The sequence below is a fragment of the Ovis aries genome, chromosome X (assembly GCF_016772045.2).
Source record: "Ovis aries strain OAR_USU_Benz2616 breed Rambouillet chromosome X, ARS-UI_Ramb_v3.0, whole genome shotgun sequence".
Taxonomy (NCBI): Eukaryota; Metazoa; Chordata; class Mammalia; order Artiodactyla; family Bovidae; genus Ovis; species Ovis aries.
Window position 1 is genome coordinate 29,135,341 of NC_056080.1, and position 15,350 is coordinate 29,150,690.

The 15,350-nt window shown below is 41.5% G+C and overlaps 1 non-coding gene and 1 pseudogene across 1 annotated transcript; both read left to right on the forward strand.

Annotated features, from left to right (window-relative positions):
* Positions 1-231: 231 nt before the first annotated feature.
* On the forward strand, positions 232-1,585 carry LOC114111408 (melanoma-associated antigen B3-like; annotated as a pseudogene).
* Positions 1,586-11,702: 10,117 nt separating this feature from the next.
* Positions 11,703-11,775, forward strand: TRNAS-GGA (transfer RNA serine (anticodon GGA)). Its single transcript has one exon. It is a non-coding gene; the product is annotated as a tRNA-Ser (tRNA).
* The last annotated feature ends 3,575 nt before the right edge of the window (positions 11,776-15,350 follow it).

The following is a 15,350-nucleotide window of genomic DNA, read 5'->3' on the forward strand; positions in this document are numbered from 1 at the left end:
CTCAGCCTCAGGAGGCAGCAGGCAGGGCTGGCAGGCTGAAGCCTGAGTCTCACCTTAATTATTTTGACAGAGTTTTCAGAGGACAGAGCGATCAGAAAAGAAGTCCTCTGGGTTTGCAGAGCAGTGCCCGCGTGGAAACCTGCAGAGTGGGCCTTCTTAAAAGTAAATTGGTGCCTCCCTGCCACAGCCGCTCACACCCTTTCACCCTCTCTCCTCTCTGCCCAGATCACGTGCTGTTCTACCTGCACTCCTGCCTGTTGTCCCTGACGACAGTCACCATGCCTCGGGGTAAGAAGAGTAAGCTCCACACCTGTGACAAACGCCGCCAGGCTGAGCATGGCACCCAGGATCTGAGGGGCGCTCAGGTCACTGCCACCACGATGGAAGCACTCTCTTCTTCCTCCAATCCTGGTCCCGGGGTTGATGCTAAGGGAAGGTCCGGTGCTAGGTCTGGTAACCATCTCAAGCGTCCTCGGGGGGCCCTGACCACCACCCCTGTGCCTGCAAGTGTTTCTCCCACAAGATCATCCAAAAGAGCCATTGGGGAAACTGGGAAAACACACAATTCCTCTCTTGCCCCCATCTCCAATGTGCGGTCTGGAAAACACTCACTAACCAGGCCGACAAATCTGTTGGTGCAGTTCCTGTTACGCATGTATAAGACAAGAAAGCCCATTAGGAAAGTGAATATGCTGAAGATTATCGATAAAAAGTACCACAATCGATTCCTCAGGATCCTCAAAAGAGCTTCTGACAGCATGGAGGTGGTATTTGGTATTGACGTGAAGAAAGACAACACTGCCAAGCATTCTTATGTCCTTGTCAGCAAGATGAGTCTCCCCGCAATGGGATCGTGCACCGTGGCAGGGGTTTTCCCAAGACAGGTCTCCTGATGAATCTCCTGGGTGTGATCTTCATGAAGGGCAACTGCGCCACAGAGGAATACATCTGGGATTTCCTGAGTAAGATGAATATCTATGCTGGGAAGAGGCACTTCATATTTGGGGAGCCCAAGAAGCTCATCACCCAAGATTTGGTGCAGCTGAAGTATTTGGAATATCGGCAAGTGCCGGGCAGCGATCCAGCATGCTATGAGTTCCTGTGGGGTCCGAGAGCACACGCTGAAACAAGCAAGATGAGAGTCCTGGAGTTCCTGGCCAGGATTAACCGTTTGGATCCCAGTGCCTTCCACTTTTGGTATGAAGAGGCCTTGAAAGATGAGGAAGAGAGGGCCCAAGCCAACGGATGTCCCAGTGTTCCTCCAGCAGTTCCTTCCACACCTAGTGAAGCTGAGGCAAATTCTGCACTTTGTGGCTCAAGAGAGTAGTCAGTGTTCCAAGAAGTATAGGACTGGACCTCACCGAGGGTTCACAGTGTAAAATACCTTGGTGTTCCTGTTCTGTATGGGGAATTGAGATATAAACCTGTGTTTTTATGTTCTTGCTACTTTTCAAATGTTGCTCCTAAATGAAAGCTTATCTAGCATATGTTTACAGATTCATCAGTCACACTTAACCATTTTTTGTTGGTCTTAAGGATAAGAGTTTTTCTGTTGTGTAAAGCAAATGGGGAAGCCTCCATCTTATTTTGTAAGCCAGTGAAAGATAACATGGCATTGCAATATGTTATTTCCTTGAAAATACAAAAACTAGTAAAATATGTGGGATCAAGAACTAGAGGAAAAGGAAGATGGTTGGTATATGCCTGGTTAATTCAAAGTGCTGAAATAAATTCTAATAATTTCAACCTCATGCTCACAGGCTCATTTATTCCCCAAACATGAACTGAGCCTCTGCTCATACTATGCTCCATGCTAGTACTTGGAGAGCTGAGAAAAGATCTAGCCACTGACCATAAAGTTACAGAGTCGAGAGGCAGCTGTCATGTAGAGGAAATGGTGACATGACAGCAGTCAAATGTGAATTCCCTGATGCAAGGTAGCGGTGGGCCTTGGGAAAATGGAAGTCCTTCAGTGGGAAGGATTATAAGTTGCGTGCATGGCGGGCTGGATGAGGCTGCGGTAATCGTGACCAGGGACCAGGTTCTCATGTGGTGGGCTGCATAGTTTAAAGACAAAACCTGGGATAGGGAACTGCCTTTAACAGAGGCACACTTCACTCTGTTGCACTTTGCTTTATTGCATTCACAGGTACTGCTTTTCTTTTCTTTTTTCTTTTCTTGACCAAATTGAAAGTTTGTGTTAGTCAACCTTGCTTCCAGCAAGTGTTTCGGCTCCATCTTTCCAATACCATTTGCTCACTTCATGTCTGTGTGTCCATTTTGATAACTCTTGCAATGTTGACACCCTCAGCAGCAAAAAAGATGGACTCACAGAAGTCTCAAGATAATGATTAGCATTTTTTCTTAGCAAAGAGGTGTTTTTAATTAAGATATATATATTGTTCTGAGACATAATGCTATGCACACTTAATAGCCTACAGTATAGTGTAAACATAAATTTTATGAAAACACTGGGAAATCAAACATTTCTTGACTCAATTGTGATATTGACTTTCTTTTGGGGGTTGGAAACCAAACTTGCAGTATTTTCTGAGTCTGCCTGTGCTTTGGGATTGTGAGTAAATCAAACAGAAATCATGTGAAGCCGGCATGGAATGTGTCCTGTGCCCATGTTCCAGTACAGGTAAACACTGTGCAGATTAGATGTTTTTTCATGTTGTTCTCTGTCTATGGAGTTTCCCAGAAATCAGGGTGGCACTCCCCTGAGTTGGGATATGCCTTGAAGCTACTGGACTGGTGCACTCTGCCCTCGGTGGGGGAGCCAGAGCCCATGCCACCAAAAACAATATTAATAATAATAATAATTCAAATCAAATTATCTTGACTGTAATTTGGCAAACAGTAGGGAAGGAATAGACACGTCTGGTTAATGAATGAAAGTGGGAGTGGTTTATAAAAAAAAGGCAAGTGAGAGATAGGTAAGTTTGGGGCCCTTGAAACATTTTGGAGCTTTGTGTTACATCCACTGAGGATGTCTACCTCATGGTGACCTTCAGTGGCATACTCTTAACTGGAATATGCTAGTTTTCCTTGCTAACCAGGATTTTTCTGATAGAGGGTTCTTTGCCCTAGATCCCTACTTATTCTTTGACATCTCCTGGGTTGAAAATTGAATCACAGTGTAGTGGGTTGAATCTCTGGGGACAACTTGATCCCAGTAAGGACTGACATCCTTGACAGTCTCAGGACAGGACAGGCAATGGGCCAGGCATTTTACAGGGATTATTCTCAGTCCCCAAGACAGACCATCTGAAACCCATTTCACAGATGAAGAAGTTGAGGCTTGCAGAGTTTGGTAAGGTATTCAGTTTCACAGAGTTCTTAAATGACGGGGTTGGAAGTAGACTCCTGGCCTAAATAAGTCTGATGCCCACACTTTGCCATTCCTCCTAGCCTGAGGCCAACTTTGTGTTCTTTCATTTGCCTTATGTCTGATCGACTGGTCCAACATGTATGTCAGGTGATAAAAAGGAGAACTCTGTGCCCAAAACACTGGATGGAAATATGTAACCACAGCAATAAGCATATCAAAATAATTGAGAAGTCTGAATAAAGCAGAGAAAGGTAATATTTAGTGACAATATAATCATCTACATATCCAAAGTCAGAGAACCCAAATGATCAGGGGCCCAGAAAATCATGCTGGATAGCCCCTTGCATTTGGAAGTTAAAACGGTTCAAAGAGAAGTCACATAAAAGGTGAAGTGTGGCTAGTAAAGAGAAGGGGTAGTTTAAGGTGTTTTATCCTTTGTCAAGACATCCATCCTGCCTTGCCTTACAACTTCCCTGTTTCACATCACTCCTGGTACGGGAACCCAGTCTCTGAAAGGCTTTCAATAGGCTAATGGGTCAAGAGGTTGCCAGGATGTGGCCTTGCCCAGGAAGACTTTTAATAAAGAAACAGGAGCCAGGAGGAAGAGGCCCTTACAGGTGGGCTGGGGAGGGCAACATGCCCCAGGCCAAGTTCTCAGCCCAAGCAATCGCTCACTTAACATTCAGGGTTCTCGGGGACTTGTGACTCCCACCTCGGAGGGTGCCCAGGTCAGCAGACCTTTATCTGAGGTTGGCTGGCTCAGGTCAGTAGAGAGAAATATTTCTAAGATGTGCCCGGAGGAAGGAGAGCAGCCCTGCCAAGCCCATATCAGCAGAGACCTCACCGAATCCTCCCTGTTGCCGTGGAGGAGCCTTGTAAAGTCAGAAAGAGATGGCCTCATGTCCTTCTCAGGGGTAACAGAAAAGTGATGAGCTTGATTTGAGGCGGAGGTCTCAGGTCAGCAGAGGGGGAACTCTTAGGCCTTCACCCGAGTCAGATTTAGGGTATGGAGTCAGCACCCCCAGTGGGATCACCATCATATGCTTTCTCAACCTGCCTGATGCAGTTGTCACTCATGGCATGGCAGGTGTGGTCAAGGGATACCACCCTCACATCCTTTTGGATCTCTGGAAATGAGAGCCTTTCTCTGAAGAAATGTTCTCAGATCCACAAAGAGGGGAGCCTCCGGTCCTTCCAGCATCCAAATCAGGCTAACTGAGGATTGAGGGGCCCACCCCCTTTGGATAGAGGGGTAAGAGGGCCTGGCCCTGCACTCACGAATAAGATCCTGAGAGAAGGGTGTGGGATTGAGCCACCACCGCAAGCCCAAAAGTTTTTTTTAAGTTTACTTGTTTAAAGCAGTTTTAGATTCACAGAACAATGGAGCAGAAAGTACAGACAGTTCCCATATGTGTTCTTCCTGGACATGTGTACAGCCTGCCCCACTGTCAGTATGCCCCAGTAGAGTGGGCTGTTCGCTACAATCTAGGAAGCTACTTTAGCAAACAAAGTCCTAACCTAGCACACTTACTTGCGTTAGCTTCATTCTTGGTATTGTACCCACTGTGAATATAGACAAATGGATGATGACTTGTATCCAGCCTTATGGGCTTCCCTGGTGAATCAGCGGTAAAGAGTCTACCTGGCCATACAGGAGACACGGGTTCAATCCTTGGATGGGAAAATCCGCTGGAGAAGACAGAGGCAACCTCATGGACTATAGCCCACCAGGCTCCTCTACCCATGGGATTTCCCAGGCACGAATACTGGAATGGGTTACCGTTTCCTTTCCAGGGGATCTTCCTAACTCAGGGATCAAACCCATGTCTCCTGCAATGCAGATGGATTCTTTACCATTGAGCCACCTTGGAAGCCCAAGAATTTGTTTGGTTTGTTTTAAAAAAGCAATATATTAAGGTATGATTGACATACAATAACCTGTATATATTTAATGTATATAAATGGATGAGTTTGGAGTTAAGTCTGCTGTGAAACTACCACTGCAGTTTATGCTATAAACATATCCATTACCTCCAAAATTACCCTCTCACCCTTGTTAAAGTTTATTTTTCATTGCTTTACAATATTGTGATGGTTTCTGCCATACATCAACACGAATCAACCATAGGTATACATATTTCCCCTTCCACTGGAACCTCCCTCCCACCTCCCACTCCTTCCCACCCCCTTGGTTATCACAGAGCAGTGGTTTGAGCTCTACGTCTGCATCCCCATTCCTGACCTGCAAATACATTCATCAGTACCATCTCTCAAGATTCCATAGGTATGCGTCAGTATACGATGTTTACATTTCTCCTTCTGACTTACTTCACTCTGTATAATTGGCTCTAGGTTCATCCAGCACGTTAGAACTGACTCAAATGTGTTCCTTTTTATTGCTTAGTAGTTTTCTGTTGTTTATATATGCACCACAGCTTCTTTATCCATTCATCTATCAATGGACATGTAAGTGGCTTCCACGTCCTAGCTGTTGTAAATAGTGCTGCAGTTAACATTGGAGTACACGTGTCTTATTCAGCTATGGCTTCTGAAGGGTATATGCCCAATAGTAGGATTGTTAGATCATGTGGTAGTTTTATTCCTAACTTTTAAGGAATTTCTATACTGTTCTCCATAGTGGCTGTATCAATTTACATTCCCACCAACAAAGCAAGAATGTTCTCTTTTCTGTACACCTTCGCCAGCATTTATTGTTCATAGATTTTTTGATCGTGGCCATTCTAACAGTTGCCTTCTCACCTTTTATGTGTTGTGTGTGTGATAAGAACACTTACCATAGTATTTGCCCTCTTAGAGAGTGTACAATATAGTATTCTTAAGTATAAGCTCTATATTATATAGTAGTTTCCCAGAACTTACTCATTTTGTATAATTAAACTTTGTAACTTTTGATTAATACTAAGAATTGGAATACTGCCTGCCATATCAGTGAATAAACATTGTCAGTTTTCAACAGCTGCAGCCCCCACAGATGGTGAGCCTTGAGGGAACACAAGATGTAAAACTACAGGATACAGATAGGTGAGGTGGATATCAAAAAATGATTTCAGTGGCCCAGATTCTTGCATCTTCCCATACAAGCAGAAGCGCTAAACTCCTTAACTTGGGTTATCTGGTTTTCCTTCATTTATGATAATCTTTGACATTCACACTACCTGCCCTTTGTTGCAAACCTCTATATGACCTGGTTCCTCCCCTCCCTTCCCCAGAGCAGTTCGAACCCTCAGGGTTACTCGAGATGCTGCCTCCTGGGTAGAAGTCCTAAACGTTTCTACCAAATAGAACAAAACTGTTAACTTTTAGGTTGTGAATGTTTTCTAAGTCTACAGGTCCTTCCCATCCACCCTCCCATAGCCTCCGGCAACCACCATTCTATTCTCTGCTTCTTTGACATTGACCATTATAGATTGCTCCTATAAATGACATGTAGTATTTGTCCTTCTGTGTCTGGCTTATTTCACTGTAGCATAAAGTCCTCTAGTTATATCCATGCTGTCGTAACTGGAGAGGTTAGCTTCTTTTTAAGGCTGAATGATATTCCATTGTATGTATATTTACATCTTCTTTATCCATTCATCTGTCCCTGGACACTTCGGCTTCTTCCCTCTCTTGGCTATTGTGAGTAGTGCTGCAATGAACATGGGAGTGCAGAGTTCTCTTCAAGGTCCTGATTTCAACTCCTTTAGATAGTAGTGGAATTGCAGAGAATATTATGTGTTATTTTTTTTATTTTCTGAGGAACCTCAATACTGTTTTCCATAGTGGGTGTACCAATTTACATTCCTACCAGCAGTGTTGAATATGTATAGTTTCCTAAGAAACTTGCAGACTGTCTTCCAAAGTGGTTCTCCCATTTTGCATCACCACCACCAAGGAATGATAATTCTTGTTGACTCACATACTTACCACCATTTGGTGTTGTCAGTCCTTTGGATGATGGCCATTCTAAAAAGCACGTCGAGATATCTGCTTTTTTTTTTTTTTTTTTTTTTTTTTAATTTGCCGTTCCCTAATGGTATATGTCCATTCTAAAGGAGATCAGTCCTGGGTGTTCTTTGGAAGGAATAGTGCTAAAGCTGAAACTCCAGTACTTTGGCCACCTCATGCGAAGAGTTGACTCATTGAAAAAGACTCTGATGATGGAGGGGATTGGGGACAGGAGGAGAAGGGGATGACAGAGGATGAGATGGCTGGATGGCATCACCGACAGTATGGGCATGAGTTTTAGTGAACTCTGGGAGTTTGTGATGGACAGGGAGGCCTGACGTGCTGCAATTCATGGGGTTGCAAAAAGTTGGACAAGACTGAGTGACTGAACTGAACTGAATGGTGTATGACATGGAGCATCTTTTCATATGTTTGTTGCCATTTGTGTATCTTCCTTGGGGAGGTCTATTCATATCTTTTGTCCATATTTTATTAGATGTTGGTTTTCTTCTTATTAATTTTAAGGGTTCTTTGCATATTTTAGGTGAGAGTCTTCATCCGATACATCTTTTATAATATTTTCTTCAAGACTATGGCTCGTCTTCTTGTTCTCTTGATGCTATATTTTTACAGAGCAGAAGTTTAAAGGGAATGAAATCTAGCTCATCAATTTTTTCTTTCATGGATCCCCAACACTTTTTCCTATGATGGTAGTTTGTGATTGATTGATTGCTATGTGAAACAGGATCTTTTTTTAATATAAATTTATTTATTTTAATTGGAGGCTAATTACTTTACAATATTGTAGTGGTTTTGCCATACATTGACATGGATAAGCCATGGGTGTACATGTGTTCCCCATCCTGAACACCCCCTCCCACGTCCCTCCCCATCCCGTCCCTCTGGGTTATCCCTATGCACCAGTCCTGAGCACCGTCTCATGCATAGAACCTGGACTGGCAATCTGTTTCACATATGATAATATACATTTTTCAATGCCATTCTCCCAAATCATCCCACCCTCGCCCTTTCCCACAGAGTCCAAAAGACTGTTCTATACATCTGTGTCTCTTTTGCTGTCTCACATATAGGATTATCGTTACCATCTTTCTAAATTCCATATATATGCGTTAGTATACTGTATTGGTGAAGGCAATGGCAACTCACTCCAGTACTCTTGCCTGGAAAATCCCATGGATGGAGGAGCCTGGTAGGCTGCAGTCCATGGGGTCACTAAAAGTTGGAAACGACTTCACTTTCACTTTTCACTTTCATGCATTGGAGAAGGAAATGGCAACCCACTCCAGTGTTCATGCCTGGAGAATCCCAGGGATGGGGGAGCCTGGTGGGCTGCCGTCTATGGGGTCACCCAGATTCGGACATGACTGAAGCGACTTAGCAGCAGCAGCAGCATACTGTATTGGTGTTTTTCTTTCTGGCTTACTTCACTCTGTATAATAGGCCCAAGTTTCATCCACCTCATTAGAACTGATTCAAATGTATTCTTTTTAATGGCTGAGTAACATTCCAATGTGTATATGTACCACAGCTTTCTTATCCATTTGTCTGCTGATGGACATCTAGGTTGCTTCCATGTCCTGGCTATTGTAAACAGTGCTACAGTGAACATTGCGGTACACCTGTCTCTTTCAATTCTGGTTTCCTTGCTGTATATACCCAGCAGTGGGATTGCTGGGTCATATGGAGTTCTATTTCCAGTTTTTTAAGGAATCTCCACACTCTTCTCCATAGTGGCTATACTAGTTTGCATTCCCCCCAACAGTGTAATGGGGTTTCCTTTCTCCATACCCTCTCCAACATTTGTTGCTTGTAGACATTTGGATTGCAACCACTCTGACTGGCATGACATGGCACCTCATTGTGGTTTTGATTTGCATTTCTCTGATAATGAGTGATGTTGAGCATCCTTGCATGTGTTTGTTAGCCATCTGTATGTCCTCTTTGGAGAAATGTCTGTTTCGTTCTTTGGCCATTTTTTGATTGGGTCATTTATTTTTCTGGAATTGAGCTGCTGCAGGAATTGCTTGTATATTTTTGAGATTAATTCTTTGTCAGTTGCTTCATTTCCTATTATTTTCTCCCATTCTGAAGGCTGTCTTTTCACCTTGCTTAAAGTTTCCTTTGTTGTGCAAAAGCTTTTAAGTTTAATTAGGTCCCATTTGTTTATTTTTACTTTAATTTCCAATACTCTGGGAGGTGGGTCATAGAGGATCCTGCTGTGATTTACGTTGGAGAGTGTTTTGCCTATGTTTTCCTCTAGGAGTTTTATAGTTTCCAGTCTTACATTTAGATCTTTAATCCGTTTTGAGTTTATTTTTGTGTATGGTGTTAGAAAGTGTTTTAGTTTCATTCTTTCACAAATGGTTGACCAGTTTTCCCAGCATTACTTGTTAAAGAGATTGTCTTTTCTCCATTGTATATTCTTGCCTCCTTTGTCAAAGATAAGGTGTCCATAGGTGCATGGATTTATCTCTGGGCTTCCTATTTTGTTCCATTGATCTATATTTCTGTCTTTGTGCCAGTACCATACTGTCTTGATGACTGTGGCTTTGTAGTAGAGCCTGAAGTCAGGCAGGTTGATTCCTCTAGTTCCATTCTTCTTTCTCAAGATTGCTTTGGCTATTCGAGGTTTTTGTATTTCCATACAAATTGTGAAATTATTTGTTCTAGTTCTTTGAAAAATACAGTTGGTAGCTTGATAGGGATTGCATTGCATCTATAGACTGCTTTGGGTAGTATAATCATCGTCACTATATTGATTCTTCCAATCCATGAACATGGTATATTTCTCCATCTGTGCATGTCTTGTTTGATTTCTTGCACCAGCGTTTTATAGTTTTCTATCTATAGGTCTTTTGTTTCTTTAGGTAGATATATTCCTAAGTATTTTATTCTTTTCATTGCAATGGTGAATGGAATTGATTCCTTAATTTCTCTTTCTGTTTTCTCATCGTTAGTGTATAGGAGTGCAGGGGATTTCTGTGTGTTAATTCTATATTCTGAAACTTTACTATATTCATTGATTAGCTCTAGTAATTTTCTGGTGGAGTCCTTAGGGTTATCTATGTAGAGGATCACGTCATCTGCAAACAGTGAGAGTTTTACTTCTTCTTTCCCACTCTGGATTCCTTTTGTTTCTTTTTCTGCTCTGATTGCTGTGGCCAAAACTTTTAAAACTATGTTGAATAGTAGTGGTGAGACTGGGCACCCTTGTCTTGTTCCTGACTTTAGGGGAAATGCTTTCAATTTTTCACCATTGAGGATAATGTTTGCTGTAGGTTTGTCATATATAGCTTTTACTATGTTGAGGTATGTTCTTTCTATTCCTGCTTTTTTTTTTATCATAAATGGATGTTGAATTTTGTCAAAGGCTTTCTCTGCATCTATTGAGATAATCATATGGCTTTTATCTTTCAATTTGTTAATGTGGTGTATTACGTTGATTGATTTGCAGATATTGAAGAATCCTGCATCCCTGGGATAAAGCCCACTTGGTCATGATATATGATCTTTTTAATATGATGTTGGATTCTGTTTGCTAGAATTTTGTTAAGGATTTTGCATCTGTGTTCATCAGTGATATTGGCCTGTAGTTTTCTTTTTCTGTGGCATCTCTGTCAGGTTTTGGTATTAGGGTGATGGTGGCCTCATAGAATGAGTTTGGAAGTTGACCTTCCTCTGCAATTTTCTGGAAGAGTTTCAGTAGGATAGGTGTTAGCCTTTCTCTAAATTTTTGGTAGAATTCACCTGTGAAGTGGTCTGGTCCTGGGCTTTTGTTTGCAGGAAGATTTCTGATTACAGTTTCATTTTTCATGCTTGTGATGGGTCTATTAAGATTTTCTATTCCTTCCTGGTTCAGTTTTGGAAAGTTGTCCTTTTCTAAGAATTTGTCCATTTCTTCCAAGTTGTGCATTTTATTGGCATATAGTTGTTGATAGTAGTCTCTTTTGATCCTTTGTATTTATGTGTTCTCTGTTGTGATCTCTCCATTTTCATTTCTTTTTTTTAAAATAAATTTATTTATTTTTTGGAGGTTACTTTATAATATTGTATTGGTTTCTATTTTCATTTCTAATTTTGTTGATTTGATTTTTCTCCCTTTGTTTCTTGATTTGTCTGGCTAATGGTTTGTCCATTTTATTTATCTTCTCAAAGAACCAGCTTTTGGCTTTGTTGATTTTTGCTATGGTCTCTTTTGTTTCTTTAGCATTTATTACTGCCCCAATTTTAAAGATTTCTTCCCTTCTACTAACCATGCGGTTCTTCATTTCTTCCTTTTCTAGTTGCTTTAGGTGTAGAGTTAGGTTATTTGACTTTTTTCTTGTTTCTTGAGGTAAGCCTGTATTGCTGTGAACCTTCCCCTTAGCACTGCTTTTGCAGTGTCCCATAGGTTTTGGGGTCCTTGGTGGCTCAGAGGTTAAAGCGTCTGCCTGGAATGCGGGAGACCCAGGTTCGATCCCTGGGTCAGGAAGATCCCCTGGAGAAGGAAATGGTGGCAGCCCACTCCAGTACTCTTGCCTGGAAAATCCCATGGAGGGAGGAGCCTGGTAGGCTACAGTCCATGGGACACGACTGAGCCACTTCACTTCACTTCACTTCATAGGTTTGGGGTTGTTGTGTTTTCATTTTCATTCATTTCTATGCATATTTTGATTTCTTCTGAGATTTTTTGGTTATTCAGCTGCGTGTTGTTCAGTCTCCATATGTTGGAAGTTTTAATAGATTTTTTTTTTCCTGTAATTGACATCTAATCTTATCACATTGTGGTCAGAAAACATGCTTGGAATTATTTCAATTTTTTTTGAATTTACTAAGGCTAGATTTATGGCCCAATATGTGATCTATCCTGGAGAAGTGTTCCAAGTGCACTTGAGAAAAAGGTGAAATTCATTGTTTTGGGGTGAAATGTCCTATAGATATCAGTCAGGTCTAACTGGTCTATTATATCCTTTAAAGTTTGTGTTTCCTTGTTAATTTTCTATTTAGTTGATCTATCCATAAGTGCGAGTGGGGTATTAAAGTCTCCCAGTATTACTGTGTTATTGTTAATTTCCCCTTTCATACTTGTTAGCATTTGTCTTACATATTGTGGTGCTCCTATGTTGGGTGCATATGTATTTATAATTGTTATATCTTCTTCTTGGATTGATCCTTTGATCATTATATAGTGACCTTCTTTATGTCTTTTCACAGCCTTTATTTTAAAGTCTATTTTATCTGATATGAGTATTGCTACTCCTGCTTTCTTTTGGTCTCTATTTGTGTGGAATATCTTTTTCCAGCCCTTCACTTTCAGTCTGTATGTGTTCCTTGTTTCGTGGTGGGCCTCTTGTAGACAACATATATAGGGGTCTTGATTTTGTATCCATTCAGCCAATCTTTGTCTTTTGGTTGGGGCATTCAGCCTATTTACATTTAAGGTAATTATTTATAAGTATGATCCCATTGCCATTTACTTTATTGTTTTGGGTTGAAGTTCATACACCCGTTCTGTGTTTGCTGCCTAGAGAAGATCCTTTAGCATTTGGTGGAGAGCTGATTTGATGGTGCTTAATTCTCTCAGCTTTTGCTTGTCTGTAAAGCTTTTGATTTCTCCTTCATATTTGAATGATATCCTTGCTGGGTACAGTAATCTGGGCTGTAGGTTTCTCACTTGCATCACTTTAAGTATGTCCTGCCATTCCCTTCTGGCCTAAAGAGTTTCTCTTGAAAGATCAGTTGTTATCCTTAATGGGAATCCCCTAGTGTGTTTATTTGTTGTTTTTCCCTTACTGCTTTTAATATTTATTCTTTGGGTTTGATCTTTGTTTATGTGATTAATATGTGTCTTGGGGTGTTTTGCCTTGGGTTTATCCTGTTTGGGACTCTCTGGCTTTCTTGGACATGGATGAGTATTTCCTTCTCCATTTTAGGGAAGTTTTCGACTATTTTCTCTTCAAGTATTTTCTCCTGGTCTCTCCTTTTGTCTTCTTCTTGTGGGACACTTATGATTCGAATGTCGGGGCATTTAACATTGTCCTAGAGGTCTCTGAGGTTGTCCCTATTTCTTTTCATTCTTTTTTCTTTGTGTCTCTCTGTTTCGTTTATTTCTACCATTCTATCTTCTACCTCACTTATCCTATCTTCTGTTTCTGTTATTCTACTGCTGGTTCCCTACAGAGTGTTTTTTATCTCATTTATTGCATTTTGCATTATATTATGGCTCCTTTTTTTTTTAATTTCTTCTACATCCTTGTTGAATATTTCTTGCATCTTCTTAATCCTTGTCTACAGTCTATTTATCTGTAACTGCATTTTGTTTTTCAAACTCTTGGATCATTATCACTATCATTACTCAGAATTCTTTATTAGGGAGATTCTCTATCTCTTCCTATTTTGTTTGGTTTGGTGGGCATTCATCCTGTTCCTTTACCTGCTGAGTATTTCTCTGCTTTTTCATCTTGTTTATATTGCTGTGTTTGGCGTGGCCTTTCTGTATTCTGGCAGTTTGTGGAGTTCTCTTTATTGTGGAGGTTCCTCTCTGTGGGTGGGGTTGGATGGGTGGCTTGTCAAGGTTTCCTGGTTAGGGAAGCTTGTGTTGGTGTTCTGGTGGGTGGAGCTGGATTTCTTCTCTCTGGAGTGCAATGAAGTGTCCAGTAGTGAGTTTTGAGATATCTCTGGGTTTAGTGTGACTTTGGGCAGCCTGTATATTGAAGCTCAGGGCTATGTTCGTGTGCTGCTGGAGAATTAGCATGCTATGTCTTGCTCTGGAATTGTTGGCCCTTGGGTGGTGCTCGGTTTCAGTGTAGTTATGGAGGCTTTTGATGAGCTCCTATCGATTAATGTTCCCTGGAGTCAGGAGTTCTCTGGTGTTCTCAGGCTTTGGATTTAAGCCTCCTGCCTCTGGTTTTCAGTCTTATTCTTACAGTAGCCTCAAGACTTCTCCATCTATATGGCACCAATGATAAAACATCTAGGTTAATGATGAAAGTTTTTCCACAGTGAGGGACACCTGGAGAGGTACACAGAGTTACATGGAAAAGAGAAGAGGGAGGAGGAGATAGAGGTGACCAGGAGGAGAAGAGAAAGGGGAGAGAGCAAGCTAGCCAGTAATCACTTCCCTTTGTTCTCTTCACAGTCTGCAACACTCAGAGAGGTTCATGGAGTTACGCAGAAAAGAGAAGAGGGAGGAAGGAGACAGAGGTGGCCAGGAGGATAAAATGGGGAATCAAACTGAGAGAGACAGATCCAGCCAGTAATCAGCTCTCTTAAGTGTTCTCCACAGCCCAGAACACTCAAAGAGATTCACCTAGTTGGGTAGAGAAGAAAAGGCGGAGAGCGGAGATAGAGGTGACTGGTAGAGAAAAAGGAGAGTCCAAAGGGGCAGAGAGCAGTCAAGCCAGTATTCTCACTCCCAAGTAAACATGGGTTCTGAAGATTGGGTTCTTAAAGGTACAAAATTGATAACAAATACCAAAAAGCCAAGATTAAAAATCTAGAGTAGAAGGTAGAGTCTCAAAACTACAGTATTTAAAAAACAAAACAAAGTCACAAAAATTATAAAATATATATATGAAGTTTGCTTTCAAAAGAAGGTCTTTTTTTTGCAAGGTAGTGGTAGGTTATAAAAATGAAAATAAAGTAGTAATAGAGGACTTAAATTTTTTTTTAAATTAATTGAAAAATTATAATAGTGAAAATATATCTAGGACTTTCTGTCCAGCTGTTGTGGACAGTGTGGAGTCAGTTCATTTTCAGATAGTTCCTTGATCCAGCTTATACTTCTCAAGATCTAAAGGCCCCTTCCTATGTAGTCAGTGCTAACTACAGGGTTTTAATCTGTTGCACCTCTCACTTCCAAAGCAGTCCCCTGTTTATTTTAGCTTCTTCTGTTTGCTGGTCTCTTCAGTGTCTAATTTCCACCCTGACACAAGGGGGGCGGTGGTGGTCACTTATTTTAGGCTCACTTGTTCAGTCGTGCTGTGGGGAGGGAGGAACACTGCAAGCAGATGTTTGCAGGGAGTGCTCGCAGTGTCTCGGCCACACTGGGTTTGCCCCCACTCACAGC